Below are 10,061 nucleotides of genomic sequence, written 5' to 3'. Positions count from 1 at the left end.
AAAAATTCTTGAGAAAAATAGATAAAAAGTAAAGCAATGATTAGAAAGGCAAAAAGAATCCACTTGATCAGACCAAGACAGGTTTTCCCAGAAATGAAGTTCTAGAATGAAATTTCCTTCTCTTCCTCTCTCTGATTTACAATCTTTTGAAACATTTGTTATTTGATCTCTTACATTTTGTCAGTTGAAAATGATAATGGCAATATTAATCATGCATATATCAAAAATAATTAGACTAAAATACAAGAAACTGAACATATATGTGAATTGTATTCTGTTAATACTACCAAAATACCAGAACACAAATACAATTTAATGAAGTAAAATAAAGAATTGGAAATAATGAAGAAAAATTTAGAAAATGCAAAAAGTAATAAAATTCTAGTTATCCTGATGTAAACCAAGTTTTCTACTAGTGTTTAAGGATGCAAGTAGACATTTTTTTAAATATCACTCTAATAAGCAAAATTATTTAGAAACAGTTAATCAGTTAACACGTCTTCATAGAGAAAGCTCTAATTAGATACTTTTTTTTTTTTTTTTTTTTTATATAGCATGTGATCAACCACAATAGCTGGAGCTGGGCCAATCAGAAGCCAGGAGCCAGGAGCTTCTTCCGAGTCTTCCATGTGGGTACAGGGGCCCAAGCTCTTGGGTCATCATCTACTGCCTTCTCAGGTCATTAGCATAGAGCTGGATTGGAAGAGGAATAGCTGGAACTCAAACCAGTGCCCACATGAGATGCCAGTGCCACAGGTGGAGACTTAGCCTACAATGTGACAATGCTGGGCCCAATTCAACATATTCATAAGTCAACTGTACTTGTTCTTTTGGAGCATACTGGTATTATCTGACTGAATAAATGAGATGGTTTTGACATATGACTAAGATAATAAAATTGATTTCTTAGGTAAAACATTTAAAACAGCAATATAATTTACTTAATGAGTTCTATTCACAAATTCTTTACACTAAGCAGTCTGATGTCTTAACAGTGTCAGGGTACTCTATATTAAATGTGAGATTTGGAATTAAAAATCAGATCCTCCATGCTTATATCCAGTATTTTAAGAAATGGTTGCCTAGTTCTTAAATATATATTCAAAATGAGGCTATGTCTCTCTCTCCATCAAATATATAATGTTTCAATGATCATGATTACCTTTCATTCTGTAGATATGCAAACTGGGAATCCTTGCCATAAATATTAAGTTGGAAGTGGAATTTATCATTACTTCTTACTAATTTAATGTGACATAGTTTATTATAATATTGACTTAATTAAGTAATTTTTTTAGGTTTTATAGAATGTGATCAATGTAGTGAGACTGGAAAATGCATTTGTATTCCAAGAACATCCCGGTGGACTTTAGGTGCACAGAAACCTGCAAAGTTCACATTGCATTCCCCTGCATTGCTTCTTTTAAAGCTGTTCTCAATTAATAAACCCCATTTGACTATATGAGCATACTAATGTTCTAGCACATTAGGGATGAGCTGCCCATCCTAGTTAAATTCAGAACTGACCTACACCCTTTCCCAAGGTTGAAACTAACCATTTGGGAAGAGTAATTTATCTGTTAAACATTTGCAAACCTAATTGTCTCCTGATTCCAGCCAATGTTAATATTGAAAGTCTTTGGAGAACATTTTTGTTTGTTTTTGTTTTTGTTTTCCCAGAGGCAGACTAGCTGGACCAGTAAAGCTTTGGAATCATAAGAATTGATATTTTCTAAGAAAAGGAAAGACTCTTTAAAACTTTCTGAATAATTTAAGGAGAAATTCTACTTTTCCCTGAATTATATCTAGAATTACATGTGATACCGCTAGAGGCAGATGAAACAAACTCTAGTTCCCCCACCCCAGGGGCTTAGAGAAATTAGGTAAAATTTATGTTTTACTCTACTCAAGGAACTCATATATTGAGTGGTTACTATTTAAAAATATCTAGGGTTGGGACCAGCGCCCTGGCATAGTGGTTAAAGCCACTGCCTGCCATACCAGCATCCCATCTGGGTGCTGGTTTGAGTACTGACTGCCCCACTTCTGATCCGGATCTCTGCTATGGCCAGGGAAAGCAGTAGAGAATGGCTCAATTACTTGGGCCCCTGCACCCATGTGGGAGAACTGGAGGAAGCTCCTGGCTCATAGCTTTGGATCCACCCAGCTCCAGCCTTTATGGCCATTTGGGGAGTGAACCACTGGGTGGAAGACCTCTCTCTCTGCCTCTGTATCTCTATAACTGTCTTTCAAATAAGTAAGTAAATCTTAAAAATAAATCTGAGGTCAAACTACTCAAGGCTGAGAAAACAAAGTTTCCTGATATCTGTATCATGTAGATTATACTTAATTTGGAATTTATATCTAATATGCCATTGATTATTTTAATTTTAATGTAATTTCTGGTTGCACATGACTTTTATGAAAGTTATGGCTTTGATAAATATTTTATTTTATTTATTTCCTCACAAAGAGGAAACTTTCTTCAGGCTGTTGTATACAAAATTCTTGTTAGCATTATGAAAATTCCTTGAAGTATTCAGCCCTTCTATCTTTATAATTTCAAGATATACTATTACATAGGACAGAATAAGTCATTTTTAAAAGGCAGAATGAATTTATAGCTTATGGCTACATGGAGAAATTTTTATATTAGATAACCAGGAGTAGAGGTAATATTTAAATTTCCATCCTTTCCCCAAGCCTCTTCCACCTGAGATAGTAACAAATACCCTCCTAAATCCATATATCTATCGTCCCATTGATCATTATTTGCCTTGGTAATAAAGTATTTATTTTTGAGTTCTCATCCATAGCATTTTGAAGTATATATTCATGATAAAAGAGTTACATTGAATTTCTGGATGCTCTCTCAAACAGTGCATTGTGAGCTCCATTATATAACAAGAATTGAATGAAGCTTTCTTCAATCTAAATCAGTCCAATATTGTTAAGTACCTACTGGGTATCAGATATTGAGATATAGAGCATGTCTTTATAGTCCTAGGATTATGCTATTGTAGAAACCCAAACATTCAGTGAAAAAATAATTTTAATGCATATCATTAATGTATCAAGCATCTTTGTACTATATATTAAATGTTTATGTGAGCTAACATTAATATCATCATATTATTGATTTTAACTTTTGGACTTTTCATAGCAACAACAATAAACGGAATTGGTCAAAATGACCCCACCCCCAATGCCAGATTCTCTTCTTTTCCCCTTTATGAATTGATGCATGTTGTGATCACCTCCCCTGTGCTCCTATTTGATCAAGACTGTTTCTAACAGAGCCGCAAAAACTTGAGTAACTCTCCAAGTTTCCCCCTACATGGATAGATGTATGTGACCATCAGACCTACTTGGGGATAGGCAGATCTCAAATCCAATCCTAATTACCATTCCCTATAAAGTAGCTAAAATCAAAATAAAGGTAGGCCAGCACCGTGGCTCACTAGGCTAATCCTCCGCCTAGCGGCGCCGGCACACCGGGTTCTAGTCCCGGTCGGGGTGCCGGATTCTGTCCCAGTTGCCCCTCTTCCAGGCCAGCTCTCTGCTGTGGCCCGGGAGTGCAGTGGAGGATGGCCCAAGTGCTTGGGCCCTGCACCCCATGGGAGAACAGGAGAAGCACCTGGCTCCTTCCTTCGGATCAGCGCACCGGCTGCCGCAGCCATTGGAGGGTGAACCAATGGCAAAGGAAGACCTTTCTCTCTGTCTCTCTCTCTCACTGTCCACTCTGCCAGTCAAAAAAATAAAATAAAATAAAATAAAATAAAATAAAATAAAATAAAATAAAAATAAAAATAAAGGCAAAGGGAAGAATCAGGAGGTGTGGAGAGAGAAACAGCATTATATCTTCATGAGCAAGACTTCACCTTCAGGTTTTTTTTTTTTTTTTTTTTTTTTTTTTTTTTTTTTTTTATATCATATGTTCTCCCTGATCGGTGACAACTAACCGAGCACCAAAAAGGAAACCTGTTAAAGTGAAATGGACACCATGAGAAACAGTGACCCGATCAGTCCTTGCCCTGACTGTTGATGAACAACCCAATACTCCATCCCTCTTAGTATTTTCCTTGGTTTTTCTACCCAATACTATTGGTTGAATTCTGCAATTAATACACAGTTTTTTTTTTTTTTTTTTTTTTTAAGATTTATTTACCTACTTGAAAGTCAGAGTTACACAGAGAGAAGGAGAGGCAGAAAGAGAGGTCTGCCATCTGCTGGTTCACTCCCCAATTGGACACAACAGCTGTAGCTGTGCCGATTCAAAGTGAGGAGTCAGGAGCTTCTTCCTGGTCTCCATCATGGGTGCAGGGGCCCAAGGAATTAGGTCACTTTCTACTGTTTCCCAGGCCACAGAAGAGAGCTGGATTGGAAGTAGAGCAGCTGGGACTTGAACCAGTGCCCATATGGGAAGCTGGCACTGCAAGCAATGGCATTACCCACTGTGCCACAGAGCTAGCCCCCAAATTCAGTTTTTTAATGTGATTTTGAGATACTGTTTAGTCATGGTTCAACTAAATACATATCTAAAACTTTGGTCCTGAAAATATCTAAATTGAATACCGAGGTCCTTATCACTGACAGGGACCCAGCATCTGCAGTTAACATTACATATCACCTGAACCTCTGGAATATGCTGTGTAATGTTTGATCTATATCGCGCCTTCTTCCATCAGCCCAGAAATTGCTAAAACAGGAAGCAACATACCCTTCTAATTGACAGTTGTTTCAATCCCAATCTTCACCACTTAATTTTTTTTTTTTTATTTGCAGGTAGAGTTACAGACAGTAAGAGGGAGATTCAGAGAGAAAGGTCTTCCTTCTGTTGGTTCACCTCCCAAATGCCCGCCATGGCCGGAGCTGCGCCGATCGGAAGCCAGGAACCAGGTGCTTCCTCCTGGTCTCCCATGCAGGTGCAGGGGCCCAAGCACTTGGGCCATCCTCCACTGTCCTCCTGGGCCACAGCAGAGAGCTGGACTGGAAGAGGAGCACCCGGGATGAGAACTGGCGCCCATATGAAATGTCGGCACCACAGGTGGAGGATTAGCAAAGTGATCCACGGCGCTGGCCCCACCACTTAACTTTGAGTCTTTCATAGGAAGTAGGGAAATGAGGGACACTCCCATAACTTCCTCACCCACAACATGGACGGAAGCATTGTCAACCAGTTTACGGGGAATCTCGTCATAAACCTGCGTCAGCCAGCTAGGCATGCATCATTTCTCAGTCACAGCATATTTCTGTCTGTTACCATTCTATCCTTATTGTTAGGATTGCCAAAAATTAAGAAAACTGCAAGATTTTACCCTCTCTACAAGCTACCCCATTCTGATTTGATCAATGCTGGCAAAATACATTAAAATTTTGGTCAGGGAGAAAGGGCTTTGTATTTCATGGCAGAAAAGGAAAGGAAAGTGTGTATCTGCACATTTTTCTCAGTTTCACCTGCCCCTGAATATTGCAGAGGTGACACAAGAGGCATAGATAGGTACCTGTATATACAATGGTTTGGGTTATAGGACAGGACCATCAAGCTTGAGATTTGGAAACAAATTATTTTATAAGGAGCATTAAGTATGCCTGCTCTTTGCTCAAAGGGAGACACTATCTACAACTTGCTTTTTTTTAAAAACATCTTTGAAAACGTAAGTTGCCCATAAGGGCAGAAGAAGCAACAAGGCTTTTTGAAATCCTTCATAATTTCTATGTATAAATATATTATTTATTTATTTATTTATGGTCTGCTCTGCCTGTGGCCATCTATTGTATAAATATATTATTTATAAAGCAAATAAAATCATGGTGAAAAAATCCCTTTTAAATTAACAGACATAGCTTAAAATAGTTACTGATTATAATAATTAAGATTTTTCTTCAAAAATTTATTTGCAAATATGTTTTCTATTTGAGCTGAAATGTTTCTGAATTGATACTCAAGAAAGGTGTATTTACTTTGTCACTCCTCCTATATCTTGCCACATAAGCACCTATCATATTCTAAAAATCATTTAATAAAAATATACTTGCATAGCTAACAAAATTTAAAGTTAAGCTATATATGGATCTTTATTTTCACTTTATATATATTCACGGTTTAGCAGTAGAATATGTAGTATGTGTTTTCATGAATTAATGCACATTTCATAGTGTTTTGGCAGCCTCTATCTGTCCTACCATATCTCTTTCTGATATTGTTTGAGAGAGGTGACTCACCCTTTGAAACTCACAATTAAGGCAATATTTTAGTATACAGAATGGAGCAAGTAAAGAAACTACATTTTTCATTAGTCAAGTTTAGTGTTGTCTAGGCATGTTGGTGGCTATATTGTATTTTTCTCACATCTCTTATTTAGGAGGCAATGAAAATGTTGCCTCAGGTGGAGGAAAAAATTAATGTACATAGGGAAAAGTCTATTGTTAGAATATGAAATATTTACCATGACACCTGTAAGTTATGTGGATATCTAATGCAAATAGGAAATATATGTCTACCTCAGAGCTCATATGTATTGGAATGCTGAAAGTTTTATGAATCATTGTATAATTGGATAATTTATCTTTTTGTCCTTACTGGTATTATACAAACAAAAAGAGGCCTCTTCCAAATACTTTAATGATTCTTTGATAGGATTTTTGAAAAATGCTTTGATTATATGGTTTCTCAAAAACCATACCAGTAGTATAGCCACTACTAATAGTGAACTTAACAGTCAGGCATATTTGCAGACTTTGGTACTGAAAAACCACAGAAACAACATAATTTTAATTAGCAACAATCTCTATTTTCATTTTTAATATGAAAATTGATAGTGAATATGTGAAAAATAAATTACAATTTAACAGTGAAAACAGAATTATCAATAAAATGGTGATTAGTTTCTGTTTTCTTGCACAAACATAATGACTAAGTTTCTTAAAGTAAAAATGTTAACATTTTTATAGAAAAATATGTGTTTTTAATACAAAGAATATAACAATTTAAATCAATTGATACCATTTTTGTGTCAATACAAATACAAATAGAAGGACTACATTTTGTGACACTATAAATGGTTAACACTTTTGAAATATTGTATAATATTTAAGATGTATCACATGATGTTTTGAGATACACATACTCATACACATGAAAATACTGAATGAATGACTATAATCATCTAATTTATCCATTACCTTCCACATGTTCCCTTGTGTATGTGATGGGGGAAGGTTAGTTAAAGCTTCTAAAATCCATGATATTAGCAATAGTTAAGAATATGGCAAAGCTAAACTCTAGTCCTCATGCTATACATTACATCTCTAGAATATTTTAGAACAGAACAGAAACTTTATCCTTACTGATTTACTTCTTTACAATCCTACTCTACTCTGTCCCTGAAAACTGCCATTCACAATTTCTTTATCTATTCATCTGTCAATGGACATTTAAGTTGTTTCCATACCTTGAAAACTTTGTTACTTTTGAGGTTGTTACCTAGAGTCATAAATTGTGTACTTAGTGACTTCATACAATTTAAATTTATTTTTATGAGTGTAAAAACAAGATGCTGGTTCACTAAGACTCCTGTGACTACCTCCCCACAGGCACAAAAATATGAATAGCTATATCAGCTGACCTTTGATAGAGCTATGCAAGCCAGATGATAGACCACAGTGCCTTGCATCGTTATAATCCTAATAAAAATCACATTGAGGAAAGCAGACAGGAAATAATTGCTGGTGTCATCTCTTACCCAAATCCCAAGAAACATGACATGGAGAGATGCTTTCTACTGGGAGAGGGAATATGAATGAAATATCAGTACCACAACCACCTCATAAAATGGCCAGGCTTCTAGGTTTGCCATTTGGAACCATTTTGAGTGTGTCACTGTTGACCTCTGGCGGGTTTAGCAGACACTCCTGAGTCTTTGTAGGGACCTATGACTATGGACCTATGGACCTATGACTATTTGAGTGTCCAGAAGCTGTCTTATTCACTTTTATTAAACCTTGGGAAGACTTCAAAGGGCCATGAGACTGGATTTTAGGACTCAGTGCTGGGCTGGCAAAGCCTATTGTTGGTCATATGCTAGTGGTTTCCATCCTAAAGCAAGTGCCTGTGGACAGTCTCTGGACCTGCAATATGTCTGATGGCATCCTGCTGAAATAGATTTATGTTGGTGAGTGTTACCACCGGCCACCTACAAGCCAGGTGTGCATATATAAGATTTCACAGGGACTGTGAGGTACACGTGTGACTCACATAAGGCTACCTGTGTATCCAAGGATCTCTCTCTCTCTGTCACCTCTGCTACAATCTTTGGGGAATCACAGGACTGTTTTGGAACTCAGTCACAAGCTGCTAAAACTCAACCCTCAGCAGATCCTAATGGTCCCTGTTCCCAGACCAGTGTCTCCAAATGAAGCCTCTGGATGTAAGTCTATGTCCACCTGGGCTCTGTGGTCCTTATTGAGCATTCTGATACCTTAGGCACTGTCACAAGTGGCTGATAGGTTTCACACTAGGCAGTGAGAACACCTTAGTAGCAGAAAGACCATTGTAGGTTGAGATTTGGTATTATTCTTCCAGGCTGTACTGGTCTGGGTGAACAGAAGACTCCAGATATAATCCAGCATTGTAGAATTCATGGACACACGGCAAGGAGTGTGAGTCTACTTCAGGCCAAGGAACAGGCTTGTCAGGCTCACTATCCCATTTTGTGCACTACCCAGTTCATTCTGAATAACAGATCAACTGAAGATTTTGGTCAAATTTAAATTCAGGAGTAATGTGATACTGAATCAGTAAAAACATATTAACAGCAGACCTGGAGCAAAACATAGTTTAGGGTGCTCTCTCGTGCTGAAATAGCAGAAGTATCCATAAGGTCAGAGAAAATAAACAGACAGCTTAGAAATTCTACAAGAACAGCCACAGATGAAGCCAGAATACTATAATGACTGTGTTAGCATGCACATAATGTATATCAGCAAGAATCAAGAACTTTCAAGTAACTATAAACACACATAAAGCAAAAGAAGTGCCAGAAACAAACTATCTAGGAATCAGAATTTCCAAATACTTAGATAGAGATTTCAAAGTAGCTGTTTTAAGGAAATTCTATGAAATTCAAGAGACTACAGGGAAATAACTCAATGTTCTAAAGGAGAGATTTTATAGAGAAATAGAATGAATAAAATAAAGTCAAACAGAAATACTTCAACTGAAAAGTACACTAAGTGAAATTACAACACTAAAATAAAACATTAAAAAGACATTGAGGCCGGCGCCACGGCTCACTAGGCTAATCCTCCACTTTGCGGTGCCGGCACATCGGGTTCTAGTCCCGGTTGCCTCTCTTCCAGGCCAGCTCTCTGCTGTGGCCAGGGAGTGCAGTGGAGGATGGCCCAAGTCCTTGGGCCCTGCACCCCATGGGAGGCCAGGAGAAGTACCTGGCTTCTGCCATCGGATCAGCGCAGTGCGCCAGCCGCAGCGCGCTGGCCGTGGCGGCCATTGGAGGGTGAGCCAACGGCAAAGAAAGACCTTTATCTCTGTCTTTCTCTCTCTCACTGTCCACTCTGCCTGTCAAAAAATAAATAAATAAATAAAAAGACATTGATAGCAGAATGTGCCAAACAGAAGAAATAATAGTGAGCTCAAAAACAGGCTATTCAAATGAACAGTTAGCAGGGGTAGAAGAATCAAGGTAGATAAAAAAGCTTATGGGAAATGTGGGATAGCATGAAAAGAAGAAATACTTTCTCCGGGGATTGATTTTAGCTCTTTTGTCAAAAATTACATGCATGGATTATTTTCTGGGGTTTTTATTTTATTCCATTGGTCTAAATGTCTATTTTTGTAACATTATGAATCTTTTGATTATAACTACCCTGTTGTTTGTCTTAAAATCTGATAGGAATCACATTAAACTGCAAATTGCTTTAAGTAGTATGAACATTTAGATGATATTGATTCTTCCAATCCATGAACATGGAAGACTTTCCCACTTTTTTGTGTCTTCTATTTATTTCTTTAATGTTTTGTAATTATCATCATAGAGTTAGAC

This window comes from Oryctolagus cuniculus, chromosome 4 (genome assembly GCF_964237555.1).
Source record: "Oryctolagus cuniculus chromosome 4, mOryCun1.1, whole genome shotgun sequence".
Taxonomy (NCBI): domain Eukaryota; kingdom Metazoa; phylum Chordata; class Mammalia; order Lagomorpha; family Leporidae; genus Oryctolagus; species Oryctolagus cuniculus.
The sequence above is the reverse complement of the archived record's forward strand: the minus strand, read 5'-3'. Positions refer to the sequence as shown.